This window comes from Siphateles boraxobius, unplaced genomic scaffold (genome assembly GCF_051911475.1).
Source record: "Siphateles boraxobius isolate OS27281-9 unplaced genomic scaffold, OSU_SipBor_1 130, whole genome shotgun sequence".
Lineage (NCBI taxonomy): Eukaryota > Metazoa > Chordata > Actinopteri > Cypriniformes > Leuciscidae > Siphateles > Siphateles boraxobius.
The window spans coordinates 46,517,695-46,539,956 of NW_027508734.1; the positions used below are offsets into that span (position 1 = coordinate 46,517,695).

Sequence of the window (22,262 nt, forward strand, 5' to 3'; positions counted from 1 at the left end):
GGTCAGAAGTCAGATTGGATCAGAACTTTCACAATATTTATCAAGCTCCATCTGGTTGGGGGTCGGAGTCATCACGCCAGTATGGAGACGAGTTTGTTGAGGTGTCCATGAGGCCTTTACAGTGTTGATGAGGCTGGCACTTCAAAGACGCATTGTCGTCGTGTCCATGCAATGGTACTTCATCAGATGTGGATATGGCCTGGATCTGGCGGTTTGCGGTAAACCTCGGGATAAACAGAGAGACTAATATTGGCATAGACACCATCCTTCTTATGATGTACAAAGTACATCAGAATTTATGGCAAGTGTTCCCGGTTCCGGCTGATCTAAACTATGCAGCCTAACATCGAATCATAGAAGTCTATAATGTGTTATGTATGCTAAGCCAAAGAAATGTTTTAGTCTAGATTTGAACTGACAGGCTGTCTGCTTCCCGGACAATGCTAGGAATATTGTTGCAAAGTTTTGGTGCTAAATAGGAAAAGGATCTACTGTCAGCCAGCTGTCGGTTTTGATATTCTAGGTATTATCAACTGGCCAGAATTTTGATATCACAATAGATGTGAAGGACTATCATGTGTTAAGAGCTCGCTCAAGTACTGGGGAGCAAAACCATTTAGTGCTTTGTAAGTAATCAGCAATATTTAAAAATGTATACGATGTTTAATAGGGAGCCAATGCAGTGTTAACAGAACCGGGCTAATATGGTTATACCTCCGGGTTCTGGTAAGACCTCTAGCTGCTGCGTTTTGGACCAGCTGTAGTTTATCAAGCGTGCACGGCAACCACCCATACGAGCATTACAATAATCTAGCCTTGATGTCATGAACGCATGAACTAATTGTTCTGCATTTGTCATTGAGAGCATATGACGCAATTAAGATATATTTTTTAGATGGAAAAATGCGGTTTTACAGATACTATTCACGTGACTTTCAAATGAAAGATTGCTATCGAAAGGCACACCCAGGTTCCTAAACGACGACGAGGACTTGACAGAGCCGCCATCAAGTGTTAGACAGTATTCTAGGTTATTACGTGAGGAAGTTTTTTGTCCAATAATTAGAATCTCTGTTTTTTCAGAATTCAGTAGGAAATGACTACTCATCCAATTTTTTATATCAGCTATGCATTCCGTTAATTTGGTGAATTGGTAAGTTTCGCCAGGGCTTGAAGAAATATGGAGCTGAGTATCATCAGCATAACAGTGAAAACTAATGCCATGCTTCCTAATAATATCTCCTAAGGGTAGCATGTACAGAGTGAACGGCAATGGTCCTAGTACTGAGCCTTGTGGTACGCCATACTGAACTTTTGATCGATAAGACATCTCATTTACTGCTACAAACTGATAAAGGTCAGATAATATGATTTAAACCATGCTAGGCAAGTTTATTTATATAGCACATTTCATACACAGTGGTAATTCAAATTGCTTTACATAGAAGAAATTAAAATAATCAAAAGAAATCAGAATAATTAAAACAGTTTTGAATATAAAATAAAATGCAGTACAAACTGTCGGACAAACAGTGGCACAGTGCTCATTCAGTAAATGCACAGCTAAACAGATATGTTTTGAGTTTGGATTTGAATGTGACTACTGTAGGAACACATCTGATCTCTTCTGGAAGCTTGTTCCAGCTGCGACTGGCATAGTAGCTAAAGGCGGACTAGCCATGCTTAGAGTGAACCCTTGGTATTTCTAGCTGATGTGATCCTTATGATCTGAGTTATCTGTTTGGTTTATATTCAATTCAATTCAAATTTATTTGTATAGCGCTTTTCACAATACACATTGTCTCAAAGCAGCTTTACAGAAAGTGCATTTCGGAAATGTACATAGACAAATACAGTTAGTTAATCATGTATTAATTTATGGCATAACATATCGCCGGCTTTGACTCGTCTCTTCACAGGCGTCAAGTCGTCTCTTCACAGGCGTTGGGGCATCTGAAGTCTCCGTGAGAGGCTGGATACAAACTGGAGCTGACGAACGCTGACTAGCGTCCCGAGATAACAGCAGAAAGGCAGATGGGAAATAATTAGCATAGCTGATGTTCATAATGTTAATGCATTCGAACTGATTCAGCAGTAGTATTAAAGGTTAAGCATTAAGTGAATGCTTGGTTAAAGAGATGCGTCTTTAATCTAGTTTTAAACTGGGACAGCGAGTCTGAGTCTCGAACAATATCAGGAAGGCTATACCAGAGTTTAGGAGCTCAATGCGAGAACGCCCTCCCTCCTTTAGTGGACTTAGATATCCTAGGAATGACCAGAAGCCTCGAATTTAGTGATCTTAAAGAGCGCGATGGATTGTATGGCGATAGAAGGTCTGTTAAATACACAGGAGCTAAACCATTTAGGGCTTTATAGGTCAGTAGGAATACTTTGTAATTGATACGTAACTTAATAGGTAACCAGTGTAGAGATGATAAAATAGGTGTTATATGATCATATTTTCTTGATCTAGTAAGAACTCTAGCGGCTGCATTTTGCACTAACTGTAGCTTATTGAGGATGCAGGACAACCAGCTAATAAAGCATTACAGTAATCTAGTCTCGAGGTCATGAATGCATGAACTAACTTTTCTGCATCAGAAACAGATAGCATGTTACGTAGCTTTGCAATGTTTCTAAGGTGGAAAAAGGCTGTTATGGTAATATATGAAATATGATTTTCGAAAGTCAAGTTGCGGTCTAGTATAACACCCAGGTCTTTTACTGTAGTGGATAAAGTAACAGGACATCCTTCTAAATTAAAGTTGTATTGTAAGGGATTTTGTGGGTAGTTTTTTGGACCAATAAGTAGTACCTCCGTTTTATCTGAATTTAATAGCAGGAAATTACACGTCATCCAGCATTTTATATCATTTAGACACTCTGTCAATTTAGATAAGTTAGTGTTTTCATCTGGTCGTGATGAGATATATAATTGAGTGTCATCAGCATAACAGTGGAAATTAATTCCATGTTTTCTTATAATATTACCAAGTGGCAGCATGTATATTGAGAATAGCAGAGGGCCTAACACCGATCCTTGCGGCACTCCATAGTCTACTGGCGTTATCTTTGATTTTTCCCCATTTAAACAGACAAAATGGTAACAGTCTGATAAGTACGATCTAAACCAGCTTAATGCCTGTCCCTGAACACCAGTGTAGTTTTGTAGTCGATCCAAGAGTATTTTATGATCGATAGTGTCGAACGCAGCGCTAAGATCGAGTAGAACTAGTATTGAGATACAGCCTTGGTCAGAAGCTAAAAGTAAATCATTTGTAATTTTAACTAGCGCAGTTTCTGTGCTATGATGCGGTCTGAATCCAGACTGGAATTTTTCATAGATATCATTTTCTTGCAAGAAAGAGCACAATTGAGCGGACACAACTTTTTCTAGTATTTTAGACATAAATGGAAGATTTGAAATGGGTCTGTAATTTGCTAGGTTATTTGGGTCTAATTGCGGTTTCTTAATGAGAGGTTGTATTACTGCCAGCTTGAATATTTTTGGAACATGACCTAAAGATAAAGACGAGTTAATAATATTAAGAAGAGGCTCTTCCACTACAGGTAACACTTCTTTCAGTAGTTTAGTGGGTATTGGATCTAATAAACATGTTGTTGGTTTAGATGCAATGATAAGTTTATTTAGCTCTTCCTGTCCTATAGTTGTAAAGCGGTGTAGTTGTTCTAGAGGGGCCATAATTGAGGCTGAATCATAAGACATCATAGAGGATTGTATATTTACAATTGTGTTTCGGATGCTTTCTATTTTCTCATTGAAGTAATTCATAAAATCATTACTACTATATTGTAACGGAATATTTTGCTCTGGTGATGTTTGTTTATTTGTTAGTCTAGCCACGGTGTTGAATAAAAACCTTGGATTATTTTGGTTATTTTCTATTAGTTTGCGGAGATGCTCAGCCCTGGCTGCTTTTAGAGCCTTTTTATAACGTGACATACTGTCTTTCCACGCGATTCTAAAGACCTCTAAATTAGTTTGTTTCCATTTACGCTCTAAGTTACGAGTTTCTCTCTTGATTGCATGCGTAGCACTGTTGTACCATGGTGCTTTAGTTTTCTCTCTAACCTTTTTTAATCTAATTGGTGCAACAATATCTAGTGTACTAGAGAACATGGTGCTCAAACTGCTAGTCATTTCCTCTAGTTCATCTGTTTGTTTGGGTGCACTGCGCAGCTGAGATAGATTCTCAAATAGCTTACCTGATCTATCTATAGTGGTTGGAAGGATTGTTCTGCCTGGTCGATAACGTGGCGCAACATGACAAATTTCAGCAGTACGTATTACGCAAGATACCATGTAATGATCAGTGAGATCATCACTTTGCGGTATAATATTTATATCAGTGTGATTGGTTCCATATGATATAATTAAATCTAGTGTATGATTTAGACGATGAGTGGGACCACTGACGTTTTGCGTTACCCCAAAGGAGTTTAATAAATCTGTAAACGCAGTCCCTAACGCATCATTTGTATTATCTACGTGTATGTTAAAGTCTCCAACAATTATTGCTTTATCGACATTGACCAATAGATCTGAGAGAAAGTATGCAACCTCTTTTAACCTGTTAACCTTCAAGGCCAGTTTTGAAAAATCCCCAGAAATGGCATACCCAAACTTAAACAGATACAGTTCATGAACCCTTTGCACTAAAAGCACAAGTATGATCTCATTTGAAAGCTGACACCTAGTAGTTTATTGTAAATGTAGAAATAATTATTGTCATAATGAAAAAAAATGTTTAAATAGCTTCGAAGTTTTGTAAAGTTATTAGAAATTTACTTTTATGAAACATCTTCATAAAAATAAAATTGAAGTTGGCCCTGGAGGAATCTAGAAATGCACTGCAGCTAAAGCCATATGTGTGACCATTTTATATTTAAAATCTGAAAATGATAAGTCTAAAACTCTGTATTTAGTTAAATGTTTTTCAAGATCATGTCAAATTACTTTATTTTGATTAGACTCTAAAATGCAAACTGATGTTTAGTCATCTTCTGAGTCATCTAATCAGTCTATTGTCTCTATTATTTTGTGGTGCAAACGAGCCCCATTCAGAGTCAGTCTCTCCCTGCACACATTTACACCTCTCCAGACTGGTTATGGCTCTAAATATGCATTTCTTTTGTCTGCATTATAGCTACTAACGACTGGCTATTCACAGGCTATTCATAGGGTTTCAAACCCTAATTTCTTTTTATCAAAGTTCTCACTAAATATTTGAAACTGGTATCAAATGCACTGAAACATTTCAGTAAGCATTCCTATTTAGAAAAAAATCATAAAACAGTAACTGCTGGTGGCAGGTGCACCTGGGCTAGCTAGCATGTTAGCTTAGCACACCATCAATACACGACCATTTATGAGATTGAAACCATGTTTGTGCTCCAAACTTACTTTATAACGCAAGTCGAGTGTTATAAATAATCTTCTGTGATCTAATTTGGCTTCAGATAAAAAAAAATCCGACAGAAAATGTATTATTTATAGTGTTCTACACAATGATGAAATCTATATCGATTAGCATTACATTATAAATATAATCTATTATTATGAAATACCTGGCATGGCTTGAAGAACACAGGTAACTCAAATATCATTGCAATCATGTTTATTGTCTTCAAAACATCTTTATCTGCATGTTACAGCGATCTCTGTCAGCTACTTTCTGTATCAGTGACGTCCTGGAATGTCACATGACTATGGGTCTTCTTCGTGGTCCATATATGGACTGTTATTGTGCATATAGCGCCCTCAGGCTATTGGTATGAATTGAAAACACAGCACATCTCAGTAAGAAGCGATCATAATGATTACATCGACGCATTTGGGTATAAATTCAACAAATATTATTCCTGTCTATAGAAATATGATGTGAATCTATGAGAATATATCAATATTTCTCCAAGTCTGCACATTTTTGAGCTAAAGCCCTGAGGGACGTTGTTTTGCGAATCGCTGTCATGACGACAGCTTGGAGTGTTTTTTATGAATGGACCAGCTGACGCTCATAATTCATATTAAAGGTATCGACTCATTTTTTCATTTCATAACTCCTGACACAAATTAAGACATAACTGTCACTATAAGTTTCTCAGAATACAATAGTGGTCAAATACTGAATCTTGAGTCTTATATCTTTTTAATGATGTATAGTTTGTCAAGGTATAACATTAAATCTGATAGTAAATTTGAACTAAATAAAAAAAAAACCGCTTCAGTGCGCCGACGCTCTGGAAACGGTTAACAGGTTAAGAAGTCAGCATAGGGCCCTGGAGGTCTATATAGGGTAGCCAAGGCTAGAGATAATATGGATTTGTTTCTTAAATCTAAGAGCGTAACATTTAGCACAAGTACTTCAAACTAATTAAACCTGTGACCTGTTTTCTGAGTAACATTAAGAATATCTCTATAGATTGTTGCAACACCGCCGCCACGACCGATCAGACGGGGCTCATGCTTATAACAGTATCCTGGTGGAGTAGACTCATTTAGACCGAAATAATCATTTGGTTTAAGCCAGGTTTCAGTAAGGCAAAGTACATCGAAACTATTATCTGTGACCATTTCATTTACAATAACCGCCTTTGGTGTGAGCGATCTAATGTTTAGAAGACCTAGCTTTAGAAATTGTTTTTGTTCACTGATATTTAGATTTTCTGGTTTAATTACAATAAGATTTTTGCTAGATCCTACACTAGATTTATTGTTTAGCCTCACTAAGCGAGGAATAGACACAGTTTCTATATAATGTTCTACACTACTTATATCAATTAAGTTGATATTCTCACTATTCAGTGAGCATATCTGCAATGTATTGAGGTCCTAGGCCATTTAGTGATTTATATACTAGTAATAATACTTTAAAATCAGTCCTATATGTAACTGGCAGCCAGTGTAAAGACCTGAGGACTGGTGTGATATGTTCATATTTTCTGGCTCTGCTCAGAATCCTAGCAGCTGCATTCTGTATGAGCTGCAACTGTCTTATGGTCTTTTTGGGAAGGCCAGTGAGGAGTCCATTACAATAATCCACCCTGCTGGTGATAAAAGCATGCACAAGTTTCTCTAAGTCTTGACTGGAAAAAAAGCATCTAGTTCTTGCAATATTTTTCAGGTGATAGTATGCTGATTTAGTTATTGCTTTGACATGACTACTGAAACTAAGGTCTGACTCTAGAGACACACCAAGATTCCTGAAGGTATTCATTCACCTTGAGAACTTCATATTTGTTTCCAAATGCAATGACTTCAGTTTTGTCTTTGTTTAACTGAAGAAAGTTTTGGCACATCCAACTGTTTACTTCATCAATGCATTGGCACAGGCTGTCAGTGGGGCTGTAGTCGTTAGGCGATAGGGCTAAGTAGAGCTGTGTTTCGTCTACATAGCTATGGTAAGCGATTTGGTTCTTTCTCATTATTTGGCTCATTGGGAGCATGTACAGGTTGAATAGGAGTGGCGCAAGAATTGAGCCTTGAGGGAATCCGAATTTAATGGATGTCCATTCAGACTTATGGTCTCCTATACTCGCATAGTAACCCCTCCCTCCTAAGTATGACCTGAACCATTTTAGGACTATCCCAGAAAGCCCGACCCAGTTTTCCAGCCTGTTAAGAAGTATGTTGTGATCGACAGTGTCAAATGCAGCACTGAGGTCGAGTAGTACCAGTACTGATAATTTGCTTGTATCAGTATTTAAGCGAATATCGTTTATTATCTTTGAGCGCTGTCTCTGTGCTGTGATGCGATCGGAAACCAGATTGAAAATTGTCAAAGTATCCATTTGAACTTAAGAATTTGTTCAGCTGATTGAAGACAACTTTTTCAATGATCTTGCCCATGAAAGGAAGATTTGAGATCGGTCTATAGTTGTTTAATATGGTCTTATCCAGATTGCTCTTTTTCAGGAGGGGCTTGACAACTGCAGTTTTCAGGGAGTTTGCAAAAACTCAGAGAGAAGTGAGGCATTTACCACTTCTAGGAGATTTGCTTCTAAATAGTTTAACACACTTTTGAAGAAAGATGTGGGAAGTGCGTCAACAGCGCAGGTTGATGTTTTAAGGTGCTGTACGGTATCTTCCAACATTTTGCCATCAATTTCTTTGAAATCAGACATAGTAACTACTTTCTCAGGTTGCGGTCTGATCTGTCTGACCTCAGTGCAACTCAAGAATGAGCTGATCACCTTTCTGATATTATTGATTTTCTCAGAGGAGGAGGCAAACTCACTGCATTTGCTGTCTGTAAGCATTTCACTGGGAATCCGGCTTGAGGGGTTTGTCAGTCTCTCTACAGTAGCAAAAAGAGTGTGTGTGTGTTGTTTAAGTTGCTGTTTATAATTTTTGAGAAGACAGTCTGTCTAGCTTTGCCTAGTTCCATATTGAAAGCATGGATGCTGTCTTTGTAGATGTTATAATGGACTACAAGTTTTGTCTTCCACCACATGCGTTCTGCTTTTCTGCATTGTCTTTTCATATTTTGCACTGCTGTTGAGTTTCTCCATGGTGCTTTTTGTCTGCCACTCTTCTTCCTGACTTTCACAGGAGCAATATCATCAAGTACACTTTTAACTTTTGAGTTAAAAGAATTAAGGAGAAAATCAACAGCGAGTCAGTCAGCAGATATGCTTGGTGTTAAATATATAGCCTTCATAAATAGTGCACTAGGGTTCTCATTTAAGCATCTCTTCTTGACAGACACAGATCTAGCTTCAATGGCAGGAGAGATCAATATATCAAAGAAAATACAGAAATGATCAGACAGTGCTGCATCCTTAATAACAATCGATGAAATGTTTAGACCCTTACTGATAAGTAAATCTAGAGTGTGTCCACGTTTATGTGTGGGACCATGTACATGCTGAGTCAGATCAAAGGTTTTTAAAACAGTTTTGTTTTCTTTTGCCATATTGGTTTCTGCATTATCTATGTGAATGTTAAAATCTCCAGCAATGGCAAAACAGTCAATCTCAGAGGAAATTGTTGATAACAGTTCTGTAAAGTCATCAGCAAAGGCTGGAGAGTATTTTGGAGGCCTGTAAATAATAAGTTAAATTCGTGGAGCACCTTTTAACACAATACCCAGATATTCGAAAGACGGGTATTTACCAAATGACATTTGCTTACATTGATAGACATCTTTAAAAAGAGCAGCTAAACCCCCAGCTCTGCTAACAGCTCTGCAGACACTCATAAAAGTAAAGTTAGGAGGGGATGTTTCATTGTGGACTGTTGCACTGCAGCTGGGACCGCAGACTTTGGTTGTTGCGGGGCCTGCCGTTTTTTGGTTGATATCTGGGGGCTTGCAAAAGAGTGGGATAGTCTGGTTCCAGCATACACCTGTTGTTCCATTTTCTCTGAAAAGCACAGAAGTGGAGATGCTGTAGAGAGGGATAACGTGTCTGATGAGCGGGGCTGTTGCTGTGGTGTTATCGGAGGCTGTAATATGCTGTCCTGGTTTCCCTGGCTGTTTTCCAGAAAGTCGTCCTTGGATGCTGAATCTTGGAGCAGTGCTAGTATGTCACAGTCTGTCTGTGGTGTGCTCTGTGGGGAGGGCTCAGCTGAGATTGTGTCCGTGAGCAGAGGTTGTTGTGGCTGCGTGGTGTTATCATTGTCCTTGTGTGATGTGTCAACCGCATGCCCATTCAGGTGCTGAAGTGAAGTCCTGTGGTTATTCATACTGTATCCAGGTGTGTGTGTGCCATTCAGGTTGAGTGGATTGGCACACACTGCAGAAGGATGATGGAGGGAGAAGTAGATATTGTCCTTTAGCACTCTTGAACCAAGTTTGTTTGGGTGGTGGCCATCCTGTTGAAACAGTTGCAGTTGTTTTTTCACATAGCAGGAAAATAGACTTAAAATACTGTCTTTTTTGGTCATACAGACTTAAGAAATATAAAAAAAATAAACTGTTGAATGTCTATTTTTTATGTATCCACTTACAATCGAAATAAAACATTGTGCTTTTGTAAAATAAAGAAAATAAACAGGGTGTGCTTTCTGTCTCTCCATCTCCGTTAACCTTCTTTCTCGAGCACATCTCTAAACTTAAACTAAACTCAGCGAATACTATTCACCCAGGCATGAGCAATATATCTTTATAATCAATTAAGTTTGTACTTTTAAAATATATAATTCAAAACTAAAATAAATATTCTCTGTTTATGTAATCTATAAAAAAAAGAGAGAGATGTCAGCCGATCTCATTATCCTTCTCTCAGCTCATTATTCTGCTAATGTGACACGCTCACAGAGAGCGCACGCTATTCAAATGCAAATGATCTGAAGCAACACGTGCAAACGTGTAAACGCCCCTCATAAACGCGATAACACAACAAATGTAATCATCAGATTAATGTACTATTTCGTCTTGCGAGGCTGTGAGGAATATTCTTCTTCACTACTCAAACTCAATAGCCGTAACTAAGTCAAACTACTACTCTGATCTCATCTGCTCTAACGAAGGAAACTCCAGGTCTCTCTTCTCAATAATGCATACAATTTGTAACCCCCCTGATTCCCTACCCTCTCACATGTATTCAAGTGAGACTTGTAATTCATTACTTATCTTCTTTAATAAGAAAATCGACTCTATTCACCAGCAATTACATCCGACCCCCTTGCCTCCCCCTCCCCTTTGCCCCTCCCCAATAGTCAGTCTTTTTGCTGCTTTCTACTGCCCTCCTCCTCCGAAATCTCTGATCTCATCCGTAAATCAAAGTCTTCAACCTGTTCTCTTGACCCCCTCCCCACAGCTCTGGTCAAAACCTGCCTCACTTCCCTCCTCCCTTTCATAACTTCCATTATTCATTCCTCTCTTTCCTCTGGTATTGTCCCCTCACCTTTCAAAACTGCATCTGTTTCCCCGATTCTAAAAAAACCTGGCTTAGATCCCACTAACTATAAAAATCTTCGTCCCATCTCAAATCTTCCCTTTATCTCTAAAATACTTGAAAAAATAGTGTCTGCTCAACTCCACGCCTTTCTTACCCTCAACAGTCTTTATGAACCTTTCCAGTCTGGTTTTCGCCCCTCCCATAGTACTGAAACTGCCCTAATAAAAATCACCAATGATTTACTCATTGCAGCTGATTCTGGACTCATCACTATCCTCATCCTCCTTGATCTTAATGCGGCCTTTGATACCATTTCTCACTCCATTCTTCTGAATAGACTATCCTCTCTTGGCATCTCACACACCCCTCTTGATTGGTTCCGCTCATATCTCTCTGACCCCTTTTCCACCAAAGCGTTTTGAGAGCCGGTTCGGAGCCGGTGCCTGCGCGCGAACCAGTTCTTTGTGTTTCGACAGCCAAAGAACCGGTTCTCGGCCAGGAAAACTGGTTCCAAAGCGGCACCAACTCTTTGCTGGACTAGAACCAGAGAACCGTTCTTTTACCACGTCATGCTTACGTCGGGGGCTGGGGGCGGGTTTAGATGTGTCCTAAACATCTTTTCTGACTGCAAAGCCAGGAGAAACATTTGCAGAAACACGATGTAGTCCGCCATTGTAATTGTTATGCTTGAAGTTGGCGCAAGCGTTTCTAGCTTTTTTAAAAAAAAAAATATTGAAAACATTATGTAAGCAAAGAAGAAAACAGTCACAAAATAGAACAAATAAACGGAAAGAAAAAAAAGACAAGACAGGTGTACATAACTAATCAGAAAAGATTAGATATCAAAGGAAAAGATTAAAAGACTTACATATTTCAATTGTTTTTAAAGCCTTCTTGGTTCACGAGTTAGAGATAATCCCAAAGTAATGTTGTAATTGCAAGCGTTTCTAGCTGAGACGTAAAGCGACGTACACAGTGACGTAACGACGTCGTTCGCTGGGCGCTCTAGAAGTGGAAAAACAAACAGGTTCTGAGGAGGTTCGCAAGTTGAACCAACTCCGAACCAACTTTGAACCAGCACCAGTTCCGAAACCGTTCTTTTTTGGTGGAAAAGGGGTGTCTGACAGTTTATTCAACTCAAATCTTTCACATCCCACCCTTCCCCAGTCACTACTGGTGTTCCTCAAGGTTCAGTTCTTGGCCCCCTCCTCTTCATCACCTACCTACTGCCCCTTGGCAATATTTTCCGCAAATTCAATATTCATTTTCATTGTTACGCTGATGACACCCAGCTCTATTTATCTAGCAAACCCACTTCCTCGCTCCCCCCTCTGTCCCTTACCAACTGTTTATTTGAAATTAAAGACTGGTTCACCTCAAACTTCCTTAAACTTAACAGTGATAAATCTGAGCTGCTCCTCGTAGCCACCAAATCCACCCTTTCCAAAATCAATAGTTTCACACTACCCATTGATAATTCCTTGGTCTCCCCCTCCCCTCAGGTCAAGTGTCTGGGTGTAATCCTCGATTCCTCCCTATCCTTTCAGTCACACATAAATAATATTACCCAGTCTACATACTTCCACCTACGCAACATTAACCGCCTCCGACCCTCCCTTACCACTCACACTACCTCCATCCTTATTAACAGCCTCATCACCTCCCGCCTTGATTATTGCAACTCCCTTCTTTTTGGCCTCCCACAGAAATCTCTCCATAAACTCCAACTTCTTCAGAATTCAGCAGCTTGTGTCATTACCAGAACCCCCTCTTTTCATCACATAACCCCTGTCCTTCAGCAGCTCCATTGGCTCCCGGTTCAATTCAGAATACAATTTAAAATCCTTCTGTATACTTTCAAAGCTATCCACAACCTTGCTCCTCTATATCTATCTGCCCTCCTTCACATCCCCACCTCCTCCCGTTTCCTTAGATCCTCCTCCTCTATTCACCTCACTGTACCCCCTGCTCGACTTGTCACTATGGGGAGCAGAGCCTTTAGCCGCTCTGATCCCCGGCTCTGGAACTCACTTCCACCTGACCTCCGCAGTATCGATTCTCTCCCTCTGTTCAAAACCAGACTCAAAACCCACCTGTTCCAGCTTGCTTATTTGTAAATGCACTGTTCTTGTCCTTTTTCATAATTGTTTGTTTATACTTTGCTGTTCCCTGTACCTGTTTTTATTATTTGTAAAGCGACCTTGAGTGCTTAGAAAGGCGCTGTTAAATAAAATGTATTATTATTATTAATAATCCTGTGACATTTACCTCAGAACATGTGCTGGTTTATTTTCATTTCGAGGAGCTACGGATCTAGCCGAGAATTGTGCATAGTAAGTTTTTTATTCTTATATACAGAATAGTGTCTGTAAACGCAAAAAGACTGTTCAAATTTGAATCACATTTCTGTGTGTGAATGAATAAACGGCACAGATGGGCGCTGTTGTTTGTTTACTATGTTACAGATGAAATATGAAAGACAACATTTCGTAGTTTTGGATAGATTAAAGTTTTTATTCTAAAATATCAAATAAGCTTTTGTTAGCCAGTTTCTGCTCATATGTTAAATGTATAGTATATTCTATCAAAAATAAACTCATCAACTAAGATGTTATTATAGTGTTTGTTCCAATGTAAGCTATATCAAACTAATGAATCCTAAAGTTTAAAATATGTATGATAAAATGTATTGGCCTACTTTTAAAAAGAATACTTTAAGAAATTTATGGAAAAAGACAATTTTCTTTTCAAGATGTTTCCAACCCTAACTTTGAACAAATTCTGTAGAATGGCCCATATAGCCTATTTGAACAGGATTTGTTTCCAGGAATGACTATGTACTAAAAATGTGCTTTTGACTTTCATTTATATTTGGAATATATATTTACATTGCCGTTCAAAAGTTTGGGGTCGTACGATTTTTAATGTTTTTAAAATAAGTCACTTATGCTCACCAATGGTGTATTTATTTCATTAAAAATACAACAAAAAACCAGTAATATAGTGAAATATTATTACAATTTAAAATAACTGTTTTCAATTTTAATATATTTCAAAAATATTATTTATTCCTGTGATCACAGCTGAAAGAAATCATTCTAATATGAGGATTCGATGCTCAAGAAACATTTATTATTATGATCAATGTTGAAAACAGTTGTGTACTTTTTTTTTTAGATTCTTTGAACAAAGTTAAAAACAACAGCATTTATTTGAAATAGAATCTTTTGAAACATTATAAATGTCTTTACTGTCACTTTTGATCAATTTAATTCCTCCTTGATGAATACAATTATTGATTTATTTGAGGGAGGGGGGAGGGAGGGAGGGAATTATATATAACAATATTAGGGAGTAGTATGATGAAATGACAGCAGGTCCACTTATTGTAAAATACCACTTATTGGCTGTTATAGCCCTGATAGTAATAGACTAGGGCGGATCCGCCTTCAAGCCGCTAGGTCCGTTGTTCTTTCAGACTCAATTCGGTCATGCGCACAGAATATGCCCCGCCTCCTGACAGCGCAGTGTCAAGGCTACAGACGCTGGGCGGACCCGCTGACCAAACGCGCCTATTTCAACTGTCACCGTTACCACTGAATCCCGCACTGTGAAAAACCTACAACAGCAGCTCGGGTCGGCAAACACGGAACACGGTAAGAATAGTTCAAATATGCTTTATTTGTACAGTGTAACATTACCGTTCATACTGTACGTGTACAACATGATTTTATTTCTGAAATGATTGTATAAAACCATAACTTAATTACCGTTAGCAAATGGTCATTAGATTTAGCGGAGATTTGAGTAAAAATGTTTTTGGTAATTAATAACTGGGTAAAAAGCTTTTTTTTTGATGGAATTATTTCTCTCTGGGAGGTGAGGTGATTTAATGTGATTTAACGTTTGCTGTATTTTTATCAAACCCTGAGCACATTATTTTCTCCCCTTTCCAGTAAAATGTCAGGCGAGAAATTATCATGTTAGGCCTAACGTTAACGTTACATAATACCTTTTTCACGGAATGTCTAGTATAAAGTTATAGTTTGTGTCGATTTTTGTTTTATTTTGACAGTTCCATCACCCCATGTAATATACATAATTAATATATAATACTGTGTGTGTGTGTGTGTGTGTGTGTGTGTGTGTGTGTGTGTGTGTGTGTGTGTGTGTGTGTTCTGTTTCAGCTCAGCTTACAGTTCGTTCAAGTGCTACCAGTCTGATCTACTGTTTCATCTCCGAATATCTGAGTAAAGTAAGATTTAATACTTTTCCAATTTGATTTAGCCAGATATTTTGTCAAATACTGACACTGGTCCCCACTACAGCATTTAACACTGTCCTGGTCTGGTTACTTATTGCCGATGCCTGCTGTATAATTATTTTTGAAAAAACTCTACAAATTTAGTTATTTTCCACAACTCGCTGTTGCAATCTGTATTTTGTGTTTCTGTAACGTTTCTTTTTGACAAAATGAATAGAAAAAACAAAACAACCTGGTAGCTTCAATGTGATTTCATGACATTTAATGAAAATCTGCTTGTGTATTACAGGTGCTGTGAGAAAGAGCCATGTCTCCCGTGCCGCCACAGATGACGACATTACAAAACATGTAATCCGGTGGTTCGACCTGGCATCAGATAGGGGAAGCTCAAGGAGCCGTCCCCCCTGTCAGCAAACCTTGACCCAACAGTAGTGAAAAAAACACTTTATTATTTTAGTGTAAAGTTTTTTACTAAATAAAATGATGTTCTTGGTACAATTCATGGTTGATTTCATTTTTTCTGTAATGTCTATTCAATTTGTACATGAATAAAACTATTAAAAAAAAATTGTTAATACATTTATAGTCTATAATAGCCTATTTTTTAATTGTTACTGGCTAAAAATTATTAATGCTTAATGATTTCATGTTTTATTCATATTAATAAAGGCAGATACATTAATAACTATTCAAGCTTTTATAGAGCAATCCAGTCTATCTAATGTTCGTCCACCATTAGATTTTAAATATATCTGATAATTGGGATCTGAAAGGTTTCCTGACCGAAATGAACGGGCCCAGATCGGATCCGCGGCGGATAAGCTGCTTTATCAGCGGATATGGGTAGGGTCTGCCGCGGATCTGGTCTGGATCCGCAATCATTATCTTTTCCGGATACGTTGCGCTGTGCAAGTGGACTCCATTCCGGACCCGTTTTGCAGATCCGTTCCGGAGCTTGTGGTACCTCCGCGGCGGATCCGGTCTGGAGTCAGTTTGCTATCTGGGAGTCATCAAACCTGTTTAATATAGTCATCAAAGCTGGTCTTTCACCCTATTATAGCCATCCAAATGAAGAAGTTATACCTTTTCTGACAATTATTGATCTATTCTAGAGAGTCCAGAGAATTGTACTGCACTGGTTTTAAACAGGCAATTTACCATAGGATATATATGGTTTTAAAGCTTTTTAACAGTTATAGCGCCACCTATGGTCCGATCTCCATGAAACTGTGCATGCTTCTTCACCATGTTATGACACATATGCTCATCAATTTTTAGTGAAGTTCTGATTTTTTATTTATGATTTATAGGCTTTTGAGTGTATTTTGCCACGCCCCTTTTCTAAATGACCCTGTTACAGCCACCCAATTGCAAAATTTCAACTTTTTTTCCAATAATTATTGATCTAGAGAGTCCAGAGAATAGGCCTAGACTCGTTTGGTTCCGATCGGGCGAAAAACCAGGGACTAGTTCGCAAAAGTAGGTTTTGGACAAAATCCGACATAACTTTTTTTTTTTTGCTTAAATCGAAATCGGAGATATACATATTGTCCGTCTTAAGCCAAGGATCACAGTGGTGTAGAAAGCTTGAGGCTAGGACCAACGGCCTAGGAGTTATGAGCAATTTAGTACTTTTGGTTGCTGTAGCGCCACCTATGGGCCAATTGGGGTCATACTCTGATAGGTTCTCCCCAACAGTGTGGCCTACCATCTGGCCGAGTTTCAAGTCTCTAGGCCTTACGGTTTGGGCTGCACGATGCGTTTTAGTTTTTTTTTTTTTTTTTTCAAATAATAAATACAATAGGTTTTCAGCACTTCGTGCTTGAACACCTAATAATAATGAGACCTTTTTGACAGTTATAGCGCCACCTATGGTCCGATCTCCATGAAACTTTGCATGCTTCTTCACCATGTTATGACACATATGCTCATCAATTTTTGTGAAGTTCTGATTTTTTATTTACGATTTATAGGCTTTTGAGTGTATTTTGCCACGCCCCTTTTCTAAATGACCCTGTTACAGCCACCCAATTGCAAAATTTCAACTTTTTTTCGATAATTTTTGATCTAGAGAGTCCAGAGAATAGGCCTAGACTCGTTTGGTTCCGATCGGGGGAAAAACCAGGGACTAGTTCGCAAAAGTAGGTTTTGGACAAAATCCGACATAACTTTTTTTTTTTTGCTTAAATCGAAATCGGATATATACATATTGTCCGTCTTAAGCCAAAGATCACAGTGGTGTAGAAAGATTGAGGCTAGGACCAACGGCCTAGGAGTTATGAGCAATTTAGTACTTTTGGTTGCTGTAGCGCCACCTATGGGCCAATTGGGGTCATACTCTGATAGGTTCTCCCCAAAAGTGTGGCCTACCATCTGGCCGAGTTTCAAGTCTCTAGGCCTTACGGTTTGGGCTGCACGATGCGTTTTAGGTTTTTTTTTTTTCAAATAATAAATACAATAGGTTTTCAGCACTTCGTGCTTGAACACCTAAAAAACTGTTATTTAGCAAGAAAACTGACAAAAAATTATTTTTTTCCAAATGAGAACTAAAGGGCCAATGTGACATATATGTAACATTAGAAATTTATCATAAACGCCCAATGTGACATATATGACATTACAGATCTTTGACAATGAGTGGTTGTATTTAAAAAACAACGGCAGAAATATGTTTTAAGTGGTCCATTTAGTATGTTTTATATGCCCCATAATTTTCCTATAAGGGGAAATTGGTCTGGGTTCTTATGGGTTAAGAAGAACAAGGTTTACAACAGATGGTGAATGTAGGATTACAAATTTATTAAAATGTTTTCATTTAGGTTCCAATACAATAGTATATAAACTGAGACAGTTTCGTATACTGAATTCCGCATTTAAGGTTATGATGATGATGATGATGATGATGATGATGATGATGATGATGATGATGATGATGATATTTGCTGTGAAACAGTTTTCCAGCAAGACAGTCCGGCAAAACCTGTTTTCTGTATCTGGCAGAATACTGCTCTCTCTATCTAACCGGCTATTCCTGTTTCTCTCTATTGTAAGCAGATTACTGAAACTTTGGTAGTCTCACTGTTTGAATAGTTATGCTGATTGGATTGGAATTGGTAACACTCTATAGGGCAGGCTCATAAACCTGTATGCCTCATTTACATGCTTTTGTTTCAGAGTTTCTCCCACCTTTATGTAAGTCCTCCCCCTTAAAAGGTATATGAACTACTGTATACTGCTTTTAGTTAGACTTGGGTAAGATTTTGGACGAAGCAGACTACAGCAAATAAACAATCCTGCTTAAAAGATACAATCCCAACGTCTCCTGGTTTTTCGCTTGTAAGTCTCTTACACTTAAAGGGGTCATATAATGGTACATGCCCTTTTTCAAGTTGATTGTACTGAAATGTGTGTTGGCAGTTGCCTGTACACAACCATCATATAATGATAAAAATCTATCCAGTGTTTTGTTTTAATCTCCTTATATGTTTTCCACTGCCTCAAATTGAGCCGTTCGATTTTGTGACGTCACTAAATCGGACGCCCCGCCCAAGATTGTTGATTGACAGCAGCGTTTCAACAGATCCCTGCCCTGAGCGAGCTGTCAGTCATCATAGTCCGTCATTGTTGATAGCTGGAGCAGAATGGCGTCTAAGCGATTGTGGTGTTCTGTTCTTGGGTGTAATAACGAACACAGCAGTAATTTTGATGTTCCTAAATCTGAACCGCTGGAGACACAGTGGCTGAGTTTTGTTTTCGAAGGGAATATTCCCCACGAGCAACGTCAATGCTTTCATGTTTGCGCGATTCGCAAATCTTTTCTCACCAGACTGCTTTATTAACGAAGGAAGTAACTTATAAAGCTGATTTTGATAAGAAGCTGCTCCTGAAAAAAGAATCGTTAACTATTCATGTCTCCCTGCTGAACCTCCAGAAAAAGTAAGTGTAAAATGTTTTTAACCTTTATATTAATCTTTGCAAATCGCTTCACGATGAATGCGGCTAAGGTTTACACTCAGGGTACATACGGCATGTTTTCTATGTACGACGTTCTCAATATAATTCATAATCCCATGTTTATAATGAACAACGCATTATGGTTATTGTGTTATTATAAACTGAGTAAGTATAACTTACATCAGTAAACACATAGAATTCGTACATCTCACTAAGTTACTCTACCCTGCTAATACACAAAGATAGATCAAAGTGACAATATAATAACCAACCATTCAGAAACGTCATGTTCGAGCCTTAATTGTCGAACTTCTTCGGGCCGTTATCTTGTTCCGACTCCGGTTCAAACTGATACGGTTGCACAGATGTGTCCTCCTCAGAGACTCCCGCTGCCATTTTTTTCCTATATCCTCAACTGTTGTCAAGGAAACACTCCCCGTGCGGTGTGGTCATAACGCTGTTATGAACGCCCGCAGAACAGAGGGGCGGAGTGAGCGAAGTTCATTATCATTTAAAGGCAAATGCACTGAAATGGCGTGCTGAAAACAGAGCTGTTTTTGACCAGGTAAAATTAGTGTTTTCTTACAATACTAACGAAAATTTTTAATTAAAGTATATTACAAACTTTTCATTTAGACCCTAAAGAATCAAATTAACTTGTATGAAAATGGCATTGTACGACCCCTTTAAGGAAGAAGGTTTACAACAGCTTTCAGTGGGAGGCTGGTCGAATAAAAGAATTCTGCTTTTTTTTGTAGTAATCCAAGCGTTTGAGCACTGTGCTTATTTGCTGAAGTTAAAATTAGGTGATAAAAAGAGATAAAATATAAAAATATAAAAGCGATAGAGCAAAGCACGGAGCAGTAAGCAAGAGCGTCCGAACAGTAGCTGAGCAGGAAGAGGATGCTAATGCAATTCCTCTAATGCCAACATAATTTTCAAGTCTATTTAAAAGAATATTGTGGTCAATAGTATCAAATGCAGCACTAAGATCGAGTAACACCAATAGCGAGATACAACCACGATCGGATGATAAGAGCAAATTATTTGTGACTCTAATGAGAGCCATCTCAGTACTATGGTAGGTCTAAATCCTGACTGAAAATCCTCGCAGATACCATTTCTTGCTAAAAAGGAACATAGTTGTGAGGATACTTTCTTTTCTAGTATCTTTGACAGAAAAGGTAGATTTGAGATCGCCCTGTAATTGATGAATTCTAAATGAATTCTATATTATTTTGTATATTACATAACTAACTGTTCATGAGGATACTTGCCGAGAAAGGCATTGTGACTTAATTTTGCGTGCACGTGTCCGTTCAAGCTCAAAAAGAAGAGAAAGAGAACTGACTGCGCTTCTCTGCGTGCACGCACAGAAAACAGTGCATGAGTTAGTTTTCTTAAGCTTGATTATTAAACTGTATCATTTGCATGTATTTTTTAGTCCTGTCACTCTCACTCTATGATGGTTGAACTTTGCAATTAATCGCAAATCACATGCGTTCCGAAACGGGGGGCAGCTGGCCCACACGGATCAACTACGATCCCTATACTTGACATTGCACATCTTTCAATTTTACTCGCGTATGCGTACATCCTAATATCTATGCTAAAACGATATATATTGTGCAGCCCTAGCTCACACTACGAAACTTTTTGCTGGATTTTGCTGTTGCAGACAGATTTCCAAGGTCTTGTGATTTAAAACCTCTGGATCGGTGGTCATTTTGGTGCTCTTTGACTAGACAACAGATGGCAAGAAACCTTGTGTAGTGTGAGCACCACAGCAATTCAGGTAGTCTTGCAGTCCTGTAGTGTGAGCTTGCCCTTAGTTTACTTGAAGTGAGAGTGTAGATCAAGTGAGCATTTTGCTGCCCCTGAAGTCTGAGGATGACACTGGAAACACAACATGAGTGGGCTTGTTCTTAAGGCTGTACCATGCATTAAGTGTGCTCCAATCAGTATTTTTGGAGCCGATCATCGATCACAGGAAGCAGTATCCGCTGGTTCTGATCTATTTGAAATCTACTTTTTTTCATGTAGAATTATTTATGGGGATGTTTCAATCATGATTTTTACAGACATTAATTCAGGGCCTGAATTTCCTTTTGGAAAATCTGGTGAATCCCTCCCTTAGGTGACTCTTGTGGGTGATTTTTAATGCAAATCAAAATTTAGTAACGATGCGACACTGCCTCGATAGTACTAGTGACCATTTCGTCAACTGTGGAGTGTGCAGCTCGCTTATAGTGCAGATTCGATCTGATGATGTGAAGCCATTTACTTATTTTGAAATGGAAAGAGAGAGAGCATGCAGTGATCAGCTCACAGTGTTTGTGAAATTACGTCCCGCAGAAAGTCTTCAGATGACTTTATTTAATAAAGAAATATGAACTGTACCTCACATTCAGCATTATAATTATTTTACCCACGCCAGACAAGAGACAGCTGGAGCCACATGCCATACCTCTCACAGCAGGTGCACGTCTTTATGCGTCGTCAGCATGAGATCGACAAATTGAGAGATCGTCGATCCAGTCATTAGAAGTGATTACCGTCCGATAGAGATCTGTAGCCGATCAATCGGAAGACCCCTACCATATGTATTGGCAAGAAAAAGGTTAAAGCATGGCCTGATAGAGAGAAATGCTCTGCCCTGTGCTTGTCATGCTGATGAAGTCCTAACAACCCCCCCAAGGCATAAAAAAAAAAGTTTGGTTCAGGTTGGTTGTCAGTTGAGGTCATGGGTCGGTAGGGAATTTTTTTTTTTTTTTGTCCAGTGGCAGCAAGGGATAGGAAGGAAATTATTCATATTATTTTCATTAGTTCAGTGTTGGAAAGATCAGTTGTTTTAACCATTCATTAAAACGAATCGGTTCAAATGAGTCATTAGTTTGCGAATTGGACGTGTCATTATCGGACGTGTGGGCATTGTGTGATAATCCCGGCGGTTAGGACATCCCACAAGATTTGTTTGATCACAGAAAACATTTCATCACTGGATAGTTTTTTCGTTTATTTAAAGTGTGGTTTATATGTCAGCTGAATGTGTGGAACGCTTTGCGGAGAAGATAAGGCAACGTATTTTAGCACAATTCCCACCCAGCGGTAATTCAGGAAAAAAGAAATCTCCGCATGCTCCACATGAAAATTTAGTCTTCCGACCTTGCCATCGTGTCGA

The 22,262-nt window shown here is 38.6% G+C and overlaps 1 protein-coding gene across 8 annotated transcripts in view; it reads left to right on the forward strand.

The window, feature by feature from the left end:
- Positions 1-22,262, forward strand: part of LOC143737758 (cellular tumor antigen p53-like) — a 138,676-nt gene that overhangs the window by 53,958 nt on the left and 62,456 nt on the right. The gene's annotated exons all lie outside the window — the stretch shown is intronic.